The following is a 14234-nucleotide window of genomic DNA, read 5'->3' as shown; positions in this document are numbered from 1 at the left end:
AATCAAGGTGCTGCCCAGGCCACACTCCCTCCAGAAACTCCAGGGGAGAATCCATTCCTTGCTTCTTCTGGCTTCTGGTGACTGCTAGAGTTCCTCGGCTTGTGGCCACATCACTCTGATCTCTGCCTTCATCTTCACAAAGCCTTCTCTCCTCTGTATGTCTGAGTGTCAAATCTCTCTCGCTTTTCTCTTGTAAAGGTATATGTGATTGTATTTAGGAGCCTGCCTGGATAATCCAAGATGATGTTCTCATCTCAAGATCCTTAATCAAGCTGGGCGCGGGAGCTCATGCCTGTAATCCCAACACTCTGGCAGGCCAAGGTGGGCAGATCACTTGAGGCCAGAAGTTCAAGACCAGCTTGGCCAACATGGTGAAACTCTGTCTCTACTAAAAGTGCAAAAATTAGCCAGGCATGGTGGCATACGCCTGTAATCCCAGCTATTCAGGAGGCTGAGGTGGGGGAATCATTTTAATCCGGGAGGCGGAGGTTGCAGTGAGCCAAGATCATGGCACTGCACTCCAGCCTGGGCAACAGAGTGAGACTCAGTCTCCAAAAAAAAAAAAAAAAAAAAAAAAGATCCTTAATCACGTCTTTCCCACAGAGGGTGATATTCACAGGTTCTGGGAATTGGAAGTAGATAGATCTTTGGAGAGCTATTTTTCAGCCTACTGCAAGAGGTAGGCACTTTGCATACCTTTTTCTCTCATATTAAGGCTATGTGGTAGCTATGACTTTTACTGTTTTACAGATGAGGAAAGTGAGGCTCAGAGAGGTTTACTAACTAACTTGCCTGTATTTCTTATGCAGCTGGTAAGAAGGCCCAAGCTCTTTCCTTTACCCTTAGAGAATATTTCTGGGAGAAATACTGGACCATGGAATGCTATTCCATTCTATGTGATTTCAGGGCATTCACTTTAGTTTTCAGACACTTGGTGTTTTCATCTGTAAAATGGGAATCATCATATATCCTTCGTAACCTAGGTCAGATGAAATTAGACAGTTTTTGTAAAAATCATTTGAAACATATTATGTGTTATATAGATGCAATGGGTTATGATTATCTACAGTGGGTTCATCAGAAAGTTTTTATATGAGACAAGGGATGACTTGGCTGAGAGTCATGTAAGAAATACCAAAATATTTCTAGAAATCATTGCTGGCCTAGAGTGCTGAATCTTCACTTAACACAGTGATTGAAGTTGTGATATGGATACATTTAAAAATATTCCCTGTTTGAGGAATTATACCTGGAAGCCACCCCTCAAAGAAAGCCAGTGGGAAATGCTGAATTATTTCAAGTTGAAAGGGGGAGGGAAGGTGAGATTTAGTCTTTACGAGGTTTCTTCTTCTCTCAATTTTAGGCATTATACCCAATGTGTCAGAGTTTGATTGCAATGGTACCATGAGCTGTTTTTCTGTCTGTTAACTTTCTGTGGCTTCTGTCATCTTGGTAATAAAAAAAAGGATGGTGGGAGAAGAGTGGGTGGGAGGTTGCCTAAGTGAGCAGCAAAATGGTGCCAGGAAGAAAAAGTCAGGCATGATAAAGAGCATTTAGGAGGAACCTAGACATCTTTATCAAAATTGATTTTGGACTGGACAGGCCTCTTCTCTGCATTCACGCTGTGTTTATAAATCTAGATCAGATGTGGAAAACATGGCCTCTCAGAATAGAGCACATCCTGTACCATGGCAGACATTACTAATCAATCAGAGCAACCCAGCACTCCAGGCAGCCACTCCCAGTCAATGAACACTATCGCCTCTGCGCTTGATGACAAGCCTAAAACATAAATTTTACTGCATTAATTAACTTCCCTAATTCAAAAGGCTTTTTGTCCTGCTGCTTATACCCAAGCTGAAGCTGTTCGTTTACTATTTTGGTAACACCTGGTTTATTTGCAACTCAACAACAGCAGCTACGATTCACTCACTGTGCACAAAGCTCTTTATATTGAAGTCTTACTACTGTTAGTTTTTCTAGGTAACTGAAGCTCATCTGAATGCTATGCCAATCAAAGGAAGAGTTCTGCTGCTTACAAACTGTTTGAAGACTGCTGCTCTAGTGAGTAGTGTTTCCGGAGATGAGTGAAGCATTTCTTTTTTCTTTATCGGGGGTTATGTTTTTAATGCAGTGTTTATTGTTAGATAATTTCAGGAATGCAAAATAAAAACTAAAAAAAAAAATATTCATGGTGTGGGCAAGACGAACAACCATGATTCACTCAAGAAAAAAAAAAAAAACCCAAACTTCCTGCGTATGGGCGGGCATTGGCAGAAAATGAGAGAGCATTCAAGCAAATGTTGCAAAATATTAACAACTGTCGAATGTGGGTAGGAGGTATTCAGGGATTCATTTCTTCAACCTTACTATATGTTTGAAACTTTTCGCAGTAAAAACCTGGAGGGTGGAATAAAACACGGAGAATAGATGTATTTTTAAAATATCCCTTCATCCATGAGACCTTTGCTACTTCTGTTTTAATTTTTAAATTTTTTATTGAAAAATAATTTATATAACATAAAATTCACCCTGTTAAAGTGTACATTTCAGTGGGTTTTAATATATTCTCTATGTTCTGCAAACCTTACTGCTAGTTCTAGACCACATCCAATGCCCCCAAATAGAACCCAATACATATTACCAATTTGTCTCAACCTCCCCCTCCTTTGGCAACCACTAATCTGTCTCTATGGCTTTACCTATTGTGGACACTTCATATAAATAGAGGCATATACTATGTGGTCTTTCATGACTGCTGTCTTTCACTTAGCATAATGTGTTCAAGGTTCTTCTCCATTGCAGCATGTATCAGTACTTCATTCTTTTTCGTAGCTGAATAATATTCCATTGTATAAATAAACCACATTTTATTTACCCCTTCTTCTGCTGATGGACATTTGGGTTGTTCTTCCTTTTGGCTGCGATGAATAAGGCTGCTATGAACATTCACGTTCAAGTTTTTGTGTGAGCGTTTGTTTTCAGTTCTCTTGGAATTGCTGGGTCATTTGGTAACTTTATGTTTAATATTTTGAGGTCCTGCCAGGCTGTTTTCCAAGGTATGCCATTCTACATTCCTACCAGCAATGTATGAGAGTTCCAGTTTCTCTCCATCTTTGCCAACATTTGTTATTGTCCTTTTGCAGTTTTTTAATATATCCATCCTGATGGCGTGGATCTCCATTAGGAGATCTCATTCTAGTGGGTGAGATCTCATTGCAATTTTAACTTGCATTTCTGCCACTTCTGTTTTCTACTTCAATGCTGATGAACTTAGGAGAAATTGTCAGCTGGGATACTGAACATACAAAAGCAGTAGGGGGTCTTAAAAATCATTGCATTCTGCAATTGCATCGATTTTTCCTGAAGAATCATCTTGTGCTCCCAGACTATCCCTGAGTTGTTGCTTGAGGCTTGTACATGTTTTCATTAGATCACAGTTCTGCAGGTTAGCGGTTGGGTATGCTGTAGTTGGGTTCTCTGCCTGGGATATCACCAGGCTGAAATCAAGGTGTCATCTGGACTGAGTTCTTGTCTGGAGCCTCCAGGGAAAATTCCCAGATCTTTCCTGTGGGTGGTGGGATTCAGTTTCTTGTAACTGTAGAACCTAGGTCCCTGCTTCCTTGCTGGCTGTTATCTGGGGCCAACCTCAGTGCCTAGAGGCTGCCCACATTCCTTGCTACGTGGAACCTTTCATCTTCAAGCCAGCAACAGCATGTTGTATCCTTCTTGTTCTTTGAAGCTCTGACTTTTCTGTCTCTCACCTCGAGACCCAGCTTTAAGAGGCTCATGGCATTAGGTCAGGCCTGCTCAGATCATCTCTGTATCTTAAGGTCAGATGATTTGGAACCTTAATGACATCTGCAGAATCCCTTCACAGCAATGCCTAGATTAATGCCTGAGTAACTGGGAGAGGTATGTGTACAGTATGGACTGGGAATCTTGCTAGCCACACTAGAATTCTGCTTTTCAAAGGCTTTTGACATAAACACTAAAATGTGTCTTTTGCTGACCACAGCGTCAAAATGTTTTCATGAGCCATGAAAGCAGTTCCAGCTTTATGAGTGACACTGGATAACAGCTATTTCGAGTAGGATAATATTCTGCAAATCCATTGGTATTGTCTATACTGACCCTTGCTGTTGATTATTGAATCAATGGCTCCTGTTGGCTTCAGGGGATCTTAGTGTGTTGACTGGGACCTGGTTGAGTCATGACAAAGTGATAAATTGCATGCTTATTTCCTCTTGTAATTCTGTGGCTGTTTGGAAAGGACTAACCTTCTGGTGTGCCCAATAAAATCCTCTTTGATGTGCCAAATATGGACCTTTGAACTTTTAAGGAATTTTAAGTGGAGAAAATTAGTATCTGCCCGTATTGAAGCAAGCACAGCCTTTGTATGTTTTCCTCATGGTGGACATTAGTGACAGGAAACGCTCTTGATTCTTGGCTGTATCATTTCTCTCCCCCGTCTAATCATTTAGCTCTCACATTCTGAAACGGGCATAAATTGCCCCTTGTTTAAGTACAATAAACTAAAGTGTGAATGCATGTGAGACGTAAAATGACTTTGAAAGAGAAAGCCAATAGGAACCAGTTCCCATTGCCAAGGTCAAGTCAGAAGTGGCTAGACATTTATTTCTTTCTTTTAATACTGTTGGAATGCAGTAGATCTCAACGGGTCTGAAGACAGCATTTTCCAGTGTGTGATCCTGGGACACCAGTTTCATAAGATGAATAATAGGCATTAAGTGGAAAGGGTTGTGTGGTCATGTAGGGTTTGCCATTAAAGTGAATTATAAATCTCAGGGGAGATATTCTGTTGGAATTTCTAAGGGGAGATACTCTGTTGGGATTTCCAAACTTACTTAAGAGGTTGAACACTTATTCGGGTTTTCCGTTTAGGAAGGGCCGTGTTGAAAGAATTCTTTGACTTGAGAAAGTAGGCGTATGTCTGTTGGCACGTTTGTGGTACCAGTCCACAAAGGGACACATCTCCATATTTGAGTCACAAGTACACATCTTTGGGTAAGTCAGGCGCGGTGGCTCACATCTGTAACCCCAGCACTTTGGAGGCCAAGGCGAGCAAATCACCTGAGGTCAGGAGTTCGAGACCAGCCTGGCCAACAAGGTGAAACCCCGTCTGTACTAAAAATACAAAAATTAGCCGGGTGTGGTAGTGCATGTCTGTAATCCCAGCTACTTGGGAGACTGAGGCAGGAGAATTGGTTGAACCCGGGAGGTGGAGGTTGCTGTGAGCCAAGATTGTGCCACTGCACTCCAGCCTGGGCAACAGAGTGAGACTCTGTCTCAAAAAAAAGAAAAAAAAAAAAAAAAAGTGGGATTATTTGCTAATCCCTTTATAGTCCATTAATACTGTTCTCAATCTGAAGCCCTAGGAGTGGCCTCAGACACTTCAGTAACAAGTTTATATCTAGTAAATGGTTAAAAGGAGGAAACTGATATTTGTTAATTATCCCCCATGGGGTGGGTGCATTGTGTATTGTATCGTATTTAAACTTCACAGTAACCCTGCTGAAGTCAGTGTTATTACCTTCAGTTTATAAACAAGGACACTGCAGCTCAGAAAGGCTAAGCAGTTTGCCTAAGGTCACACAGCTTGTACATGTTCTTGAATCCAGCATCATCTGACTCCAAAACCCCGCCTCTTTCTCATATACCATGCTTTCCCTCCTCCTATCTTGCTAATATATTTTAGTTTATGCTATGAATGAGTATACTAAAAGCTGGGTGTAGAGCAAACATTTTAAATTGAGTTGTATTTTCCCATTTTTCAGCATTATGATTTCAGAGATGCTTCATCCTTATTCCAAAATCATCTTTAACTGGACGGATGCAGTGGTTCATGCCTGTAATCCCAGCACTTTGGGAGGCCAAGGCGGGTGGATCCCTTGAGGTCAGGAGTTTGAGACCAGCCTGGCCAACATGGTGAAACCCCGTCTCTACTAAAAATACAAAAATCAGCCGGGTGTGGTGACAAGTGCCTGTAATTCCAGCTATTTGGGAAGCTGAGGAAGGAGAATTGCTTGAATCTGGGAGGTAGAGGTTGCAGTCAACCGAGATGGCGCCCCTGCACTCCAGCCCGGGAGACAGAGCGAGACTCCGTATTTTAAAAAAAAGACAAAAAATAGTCATCCTCAACTGACAGTGGTTTTGGATGCTTGAGTTCTCCATTGCCCCACCTCTTCCCTATTCTCTATGAAGTGATGAATAATCTGAAAGCAAAATTTTGCAATGCACTGGGAAAAACGAACTCTGATTTCATTTATTTTCCAATTTCTACGCTTCCTCAAAGGAAGCGTGTCTTTTCGTTTATCTGCATAATTCTGGAGAGCTTTAGAGCCCGACAGGCTCTGGCTCAAATCACTTGACCTTTGGCTAGTGATTTCATTTCTGTTTCCTTGGCCTGTGAAATGGGAACGACAGTACTCTGGGAGGCCAGTTAAGGACCATTAATTTAAAGCACTTACATAGGAGTACTCTGTAACTGTTAACTTCTGTTCGACCTTAGTATTTGGGATTAAATAATATTGGCCATTAAGATAAAAAGCAAAAACAAGAATTGTCAGGGACACCATTTAAGGGCTCTGAAAAGAGTTACAAAGAAACTAGCCAGGCAAGGTGGTTCACACCTGTAACCTCAGCACTTTGTGAGGCTGAGGTGGGAGGATCGCTTGAGCCCAGGAGTTTGAGACCAGCCTGGGCAACATGGTGAAACCCCATCTCTACAAAAAATAAAAAATTAGCCAGGCATGATGGCACGTGCCTGTAGTCTCAGCTACTCCGGAGGCTGAGGTGGGAGGATTGCTTGAGCCCGGGAGTTTGAGGCTGCAGTGAGCCGTGATCACACCATCGCACTGTAGCCTGAGCAACAGAGTGAGACCCTGTCTCAAAAAAAAAAAAAAAAAAAAAAAAAGAGGAAGAAGAAGGAAACTAGAAACTAGCACCTGTCTTCTCATTGTTCTTATCAGTTTTGCTACTAGTTTCTTTATGGCCAGTCAGTACCAATTCAGAGTACACTTGAAAATTCAAGTAAACACGAACATACATTAATATTAACTGAAGAACAAATATTTGTGGAACTCCCTTGGCCCTTCATGTTTACCTTTGCTCTGAGAAACATAGTTAGCAGATGTAACATCAAACAAAAAAGACTATTCCCGTCATCTAGGGAAAGTTATACCCCCAGCTTGCCACATAGGCCCTCAGCTACTCGCTCTCCTAAATTAAGCAAGAGACACTGGCATTTAACCACAAGGTATTTTTACCTAAACATGTGTCATTTCAAAATGCTCTTCTCTTGGTATTCCCAGATCTAACTAGTGCAGCGCCTTACCCATAGTAAGGCCATTTTGTTGAATTAATGAATATTTACAGAAACATGCTCACTCCCAGTTCCCTCCACATTTAACTCCAAACGAGATGAGCAGGTTTTGTTTTACGTCCGAAAATAGTTCGGCTCCTAGAAAATATTTTCCCAAGGACCATGGTGGAAGATGAAGTAGCTTGACTTTGCTCAGAATAAAGTTATGCCCATAGATGTTACCCAGACTCACCACCTCTGGCCTTCAGCTGCTTGAGACAGGCGTTCATGGCTCAGTGGATAGGGCGGCAGGGCGTCTAGCTTTTGCTGAAATCTTAAATTGACTCTAGACCCTTACACACACACTCACACACACCAATAGTTCTCTCCTTCAGAATCATCAGTTCACCCAGGTCACTCATATCTCCTAATGTAGGTAAATAAAGAACATTTTTGATCAGGCACAGTGGCTCACGCCTATGATCCCAGCACTGTAAGAGGCTAAGGTGGGAGGATCACTTGAGTCCAGGAATTTGAGACCAGCCTGGGCAACATAGAGAGACCCCGTCTCTACAAAAAATGTAAAAACTATCTAGACAAGATGGTACACACTTGTGGCCCCAGCTAGCTACTTGGGAGGCTGAGGTGGGAGGATCACTTGAACCTGGGAGGTCAAGGCTGCACTGAGGTGTGATCGCTCCACTGCACTCCAGCCCGGGTGACAGAGCGAGACCCTGTTTTGAAACAAACAAAAACAAGGAGTGCTTTCCATTCTGTTCATGAGTCCAGTACCCATTGTGTACACACTTCACAACCCACAACACTTGGCTCCTCAAAGTTGCTTCCCTGTGTCTCCCAGTCATTGACCAAGCCCGACTTCACTTTGTTCACACCGAAGTCGCAAGCTTCTTTAATCTTGCATTGTCTTGCTTTTATGAGTTCTCTGGCATGCATCCCCTGGATCGTATAGATTAACCCCATTTATGGCAAATTCCGCTCAGAGCCCTGGTGAGGCGAGGCCTGGCCACTGAACTGCACAACCTTGGAGGGAGTGCTTTGCATAAAGCCCATTAAGAAGGTGACAGCTGAGCCTCCCTCTAATAACTCACAGTGGCAGATCGGAACAAATTGTTCTTGTTTTTTCATATTTGGAGGAGTCAGGGGGTTGGGCTGGGCAGAGCAGGGAGGTTGTGGTGGAAGACGCAGTTTCCCTTTTTGCTAATAGGGGTTTTAAAAATAGTGTCTCAAGAAAATCGTTGGAAGCAAGAGACCGCAGGGATACTACACAGAGACACACAAAGAGGATGTTGCTATTTCTGTTAGCAGCTCGGGTTAGTTCAGAGAATGGTTTTTAAAAAATGGGGATGGGGAGGCAGGGCGGTAAAACTGTAGGCTTTGAGAAATTGAGAATGCTATTTTCCAAGGTTCTTGCTGATAACTTGTGTTTCTTGAGCCCAGGACAGGTTAACTTCTCTCGTAGGAGAGACACTGGCACTTAACCACAAAGTATTTTTACCTAAACGTGTCATTTCACGTGTAATAGACCCTGTACTCCGCTCCTTCTGTGCTGGGCAGGAACACATAATAAGACACGAATCCAGATACCGTGTAACTGGCATTTCCCTGTTGAACACAGCCCTAGCTCACTTTCCTTTGGAATCATTCATTACTATGTTTTTTATTGTGGTAAAATGCACATGCATGAAATTTGCCATTTTAACAATTTTAAGTGTGTAGTTCTGTGGCATTCAGTGCATTCACACTGTTGTGTGCCGTCATTGCCATCTCTTCAAGAACTCTTTTTTTTTTTCTTTTTGAGATAGGGGCTTACTCTATTGCACAGGCTGAAGGGCACCATCTCGGCTCCCTGCACCCTCCACCTTCCGGGTTCAAGCAATTCTTCTCCCTCAGCCTCCCAGGTAGCCGGGATTACATGTGCCCACCACCACGCCCAGCTAATTTTTGTATTTTTTTTTTTTTTTTTTGGTAGATGTGCATTTCACCACATTGGCCAGGCTGGTCTCGAACTCCTGACCTCAAGTGATCCTCCCGCCTCGGCCTCCCAGACTGCTGGGATTACAGGCGTGAGCCACCCGTGCCCAGGCGCAAGAACTCTTTTCAGCTTGCAAAATTGAAACCATGTACCCATTAAACACTATCTCTCCCCTTTCCCCATTCCCTCCAGCTCCTGGTCACCGTCATTTTACTTTCTGTATCCATGAATTTAGCCAAATTCATAAAGGTACTTACTCTAAGTACCTCATATGAGAAGAATCATACAGGATTTGTGCTTTTGTGACTAGCTTATTTCACCTAACATAATATTTCAAGGTTCATCCATATTGCAACACGTGTCAGAATGTCATTGCTTTTCATGTCTGAATAATACCGTATTCCATGGTGTGTGTACACCACATTCTGTTTATCCATTCACCCATCAGTGAACATTTGGGTTGCTTCCAGCTTTTGGCGATTGTGAATAGTGGTGCTACGAATGTGGATATATTCTAGTTCCTTTTAAAAAATTCGAGAGCTGGCTGGGTGCGATGTCTCACACCTATAATCCCAGCACTTTGGGAGACTGAAGCGGGTGGATTGCTTGAGGTCAGGAGTTCAAGACCAGCCTAGGCAACATCGCGAAAACCCTTCTGTACAAAAATGTAAAACATAAGTTGGGTGTGGTGGCACAGGCCTGTGGTCCCAGCTACTCGGGAGGCTGAGGTGGGAGGATGATTTGAGTCCAGGAGGTGAAGGCTACAGTGAGCCGAGATCACACCACTGCACTCCAGCCTGGGTGACAGAGTGAGACTCTGCCTTAAAACAAACACACACACAAAATCAAGTTTTTGCTTGTCTGTTTCTTTTTCTTTCTTTCTTTCTTTTTTCTTCTGAGACAGAGTCTTGCTCTGTTGCCTGGGCTGGAGTGCAATGATACGATCTCACCTCACTGCAACCTCCATCTCCCAGGTTCAAGCAGTTCTGCCTCAGCCTTCCAAGTAGCTGGGATTACAGGTGTGTGCCATCACGATGGCTAATTTTTGTATTTTTAGTACAGATGGGGTTTTGCCATGTTGGCCAGGCTGGTCTCAAACCCCTGACCTCAAGTGATCCATCCACCTCGGTCCCCCAAAGTACTGGGATGACAGGCGTGAGCCACCGCACCCGGCTGCTTGTCAATTTCTTTTACCTCCGTTGATGAGCTGTTTCTCAGCAGAATAATCTGGCAAACACAGCCCAGGAGTACAAACTTGGAAGCTGAACGTGACATTGGGGAGTCCCCTTGTCAGACTTTAGACACACAAACAAGGTGTCCTTCCCTTCTAAGAAGCAGCTTCTGTTATGGTGACCATATGTCTCCGTTTGCCCAGGACGGTCTTGGTTTACACCTGTTGTCTCAGCGTGATCATTAAACGGCACGACCTTGCACTCTCAGAAGAACCCTGGGTTGGATGAGAAGTTATATAGTTGTGCGATTTATGGAGAAAGTTGTAAGCTGGTGTCATCCAAGAGCAGGTGAGACTGGAAGATAAAGGCACTATTCCCTGGGGAGGCTCTGGAGGGTGGTGTGGGACACAGAAACGGCAGCCAAATCTGTAGCCTTTGGGGTTTGAGGAGAAAGGAAAGAGGAGCAGGATTTAGGCTTGAGGGTTCTCAGTGTGCTGAACCAACAACTTTCCTTGTGGCTAGTCGATCTAAGACGGTGGTTCTCAACGAATGAGTGGTTCTCACTGGGCAATGTCTGGAGATGTTTTTGGTTGTCACAACTTGGATGGGGGCTGCTGCTAGCATCTAGAGGGTAGCAACCAGGGATGCTGCTCAACACCCTAGGGCCCAGCACAGCCCCCTCCCCAAATAAGTACCCAGCACCAAACGCCAATAGTGCAGAAGTTGAGAAACCTTGGTTTAAGAGTTGCAAGAAGAAAATGAAGAGGAAGAAAAGGAAATAGGCTTCAACAAGAAGAAGGGAGGACGCAAAGAGCAATAGAAGGAACTGCAGCCTCTGGGTCAGGACATGAACTTGGCTTTTCCTCCTGCCTTCCCGGTGGTCTTGATCCTTTTCCCACATCGCTTAGTCCCCTTTTCTGTTTGCCTCAATATCTTCCTCTGTGCAATGGGGCCAACGCAAGTCTCATATGTGTGATGTGGTGGCTGAGAGCAAGTTTCTAAGGCGGTTTGATTTTTTTTTTTTTTTTCTTTGAGACAGAGTCTCACTCTGTTGCCCAGGCTGCAGTGAAGTGGGGCGATCATGGCTCACTTACAGCCTCAACCTCCCAGGCTCAAGCGATCCTCCCACCTCAGCTTCCTGAGTAGCTGGGATTACAGGTGTGTGTCACCACACCAGGCTAATTTTTATTCATTTATTTTGGGGAAACAGGGTCTCCTTATATTGCCTAGGCTGGTGGTAAGGCTGTTTAAGAAATTGACAGTGCTTGACAAATACAGAATACTTGGCCCTGGCAGGGCACGGTGGCTCATGCCTGTAATCCCAGTACTTTGGGAGGCCGAGGCAGGTAGATCACTTGAGGTCAGGAGTTCGAGATCAGCCTGGGCAACATGGCAAAACCCTGTCTCTACTACATATACAAAAATTAGCCAGGCATAGTGGTGAGTGCCTGTAATCCCAGCTACCAGGGAGGCTGAGGCAAGAGAATCGCTTGCACCCAGGAGGTGAGCTGAAATTGCACCACTGCACTCCAGCCTGGATGACACAGCAAGACTCCATCTCAAAAAAAAAAAAAAAAAAAAAAAAGAATACTTGGCCTCCAGACCACCCACCAGCACATGGGTTCTCTTGAGACTGAGAGGGAAGCAGCCCTCACCCATTCCCACCCCAGAGGTGAGAGGCAAGAAAGTAGGGAGAAAGCATGGCTGTGTGTTTATAGAGCAATTTCCAAATGCATTTTCTCCTAACACTCACAGCTACCACACCACACCAACTGCTAAGAGGTTCACTGTGTGGTTTCAAATCATCAATTGATATTCCCAGGACATCCAGATGACGCGTGGCTTTTACAAGTCCTGTTTTATGTGTTTTAAGGTGTTCTGGGTTGATGACAGAATGCAGAGAAGACCTAGCCTCTGTTCCCTTGGGCCCTGTTGATAATTTGGTATATTTTAATAAGTGTGCACATCCCAACATCGGATGATGTAATTGTCTTGGTTGCGAGTACTCACCTGTCTGGGCTGAACTCAGTTTGCAATTGCTCCCTATTGGCTCTCATAAATATTCATTTATGATGAGGTCAGATGAAGCCGTGGAATTCAGTAAAGGATCATGAACACAAACCCCAGCCTCCTCCCCACCTGGGAGGGGCAAGGGCAGACACAGGATCACATTTCAGGAGCTTAGAAGAAATCAGACTGAGCTTCAGTGAAATCTGTCAGTGAGAAGAGGTGCGAGATGTTAATTAAAGGGGGTAAATCCAAGCTCAGTGATAAATGTGCTGCGTCCTCGGGACCCGGCAGCTCGAATGTACTCTATTGCGGTAATTTTCTTAAGTGCAGTGGAGATTGGTGAAACATCTTTCTGCCAATAAAAATATTTGCAAGACACTTTTTTTTTTTTTTAAATTTGGTAAGCCCACCTAGAAGGCCCGCTTACATACTGATGAACTGGAAAATCCAAATGGCCACAGAATTCACCCTCCGACAAGGGAACGGTACTGCGTAAATACCAGAATTATTTTCATGGGTCCATGGATCACATATGAACGGCTTCTGCTGCTGGGGTTTATTGGCCCTGGCGTGGGTCTCCGGGTTCTGGGGAGGGGGAGGGGTGGACTGCCTCAGTTACAGACAAAATAGATGACTAGCCTGGTGCCAATTAACCTCGCTTTAATTGATAATTAATTTTAAAACCTATTTACTCTCCCTGGAACAGCTGAGACTTTAAAGAGACCACTGTGAAAACAAATGGAGAATAAAGTCATCTCTCAGGAAATGAACCGGGCCTCTCAAGGAAGGAGACAGATCAGGCCTTTCGCATGGGCCATTGTATTGAAGTATTCTGAATGTTCATGAAGGTGACAGACCAAAGTCATAGGATGGTGACAGCTGCCTTCTGAGTTCACTGTCTCTTTATGACCACCCATCCCCACTCCCTGGGAAGGTGACCAGCTGCCCGGGTGTGCCCAGAATTGAGGAGTTCCCCAGATGTGGGATTTTCATCGCTTAAAATGGGAGGGCTACATGCCCTCCTCCCTGGACCCTGATACCTCTGGATTGATTTTTTCACTCTCTGCCTCTTTTGATCCCCAGGCATTGCTTCTGTCTCTTTTCAACTCGATGCAGCCATATTCTCTGATTTCAACCCTGCAGTTGAAATCTCCCCACCTTGTTTTAATCTCAGGATGCTATTGAAGAGCAAGATTGCAACATGGATGAATATCCAGATTATCAAACCCCTTCCATAGGTGACTTGTTCAAGAATAAGTTTGTTAGTAAATTTTTTTCTTTTTTCTTTGAGACAGGGTCTGGCTCTGTCACCCAGGCTGGAGTGCAGCGGCATGATCACAGCTCACTGCAGCCTTGAACTCCTGGGTTCAAGTGATCCTCCTACCTCAGCCTCCTGAGTAGATGGGACTATGGGCATGGCAAACCATGACTGGCTAATTTTTAAAATTTTCTGTAGAGACAGAGTTTTGCCATGTTGCCCAGGCTGGTCTCAAGCTCCTGGGGCTCAAGCGATCCTCTGCCTTGGCCTCCTAAAGTGCTGAGATCACAGGCATGAGCCACCACACCTGGCTGTAGTTTTTTCTGACTATAAAAACAACTAGAGCACGCTTACCAACCACAACAAAAAAAATACCAGCAAACACAGAAATGCAGGAAAATACGAAGAGAATATAAATATGCAGAGATATAAATACAAACAGCAAAGCACAGATTACTTTGAATCTCAGTGCCTGGA

At 44.0% G+C, this 14234-nt stretch overlaps 1 long non-coding RNA gene across 1 annotated transcript; it reads left to right on the top strand.

The window, feature by feature from the left end:
• The first annotated feature begins 559 nt into the window (after positions 1-559).
• Positions 560-13859, top strand: LOC108581134. The gene is made up of 3 exons (XR_001893012.3): positions 560-2064; positions 10693-10837; positions 13206-13859. It is a non-coding gene; the product is annotated as an uncharacterized LOC108581134 (long non-coding RNA).
• Positions 13860-14234: the final 375 nt, after the last annotated feature.

The sequence above is a fragment of the Papio anubis genome, chromosome 9, assembly GCF_008728515.1.
Source record: "Papio anubis isolate 15944 chromosome 9, Panubis1.0, whole genome shotgun sequence".
In the NCBI taxonomy this organism is placed as follows: Eukaryota; Metazoa; Chordata; class Mammalia; order Primates; family Cercopithecidae; genus Papio; species Papio anubis.
This window is presented reverse-complemented; position numbering and strand designations above follow the sequence as displayed.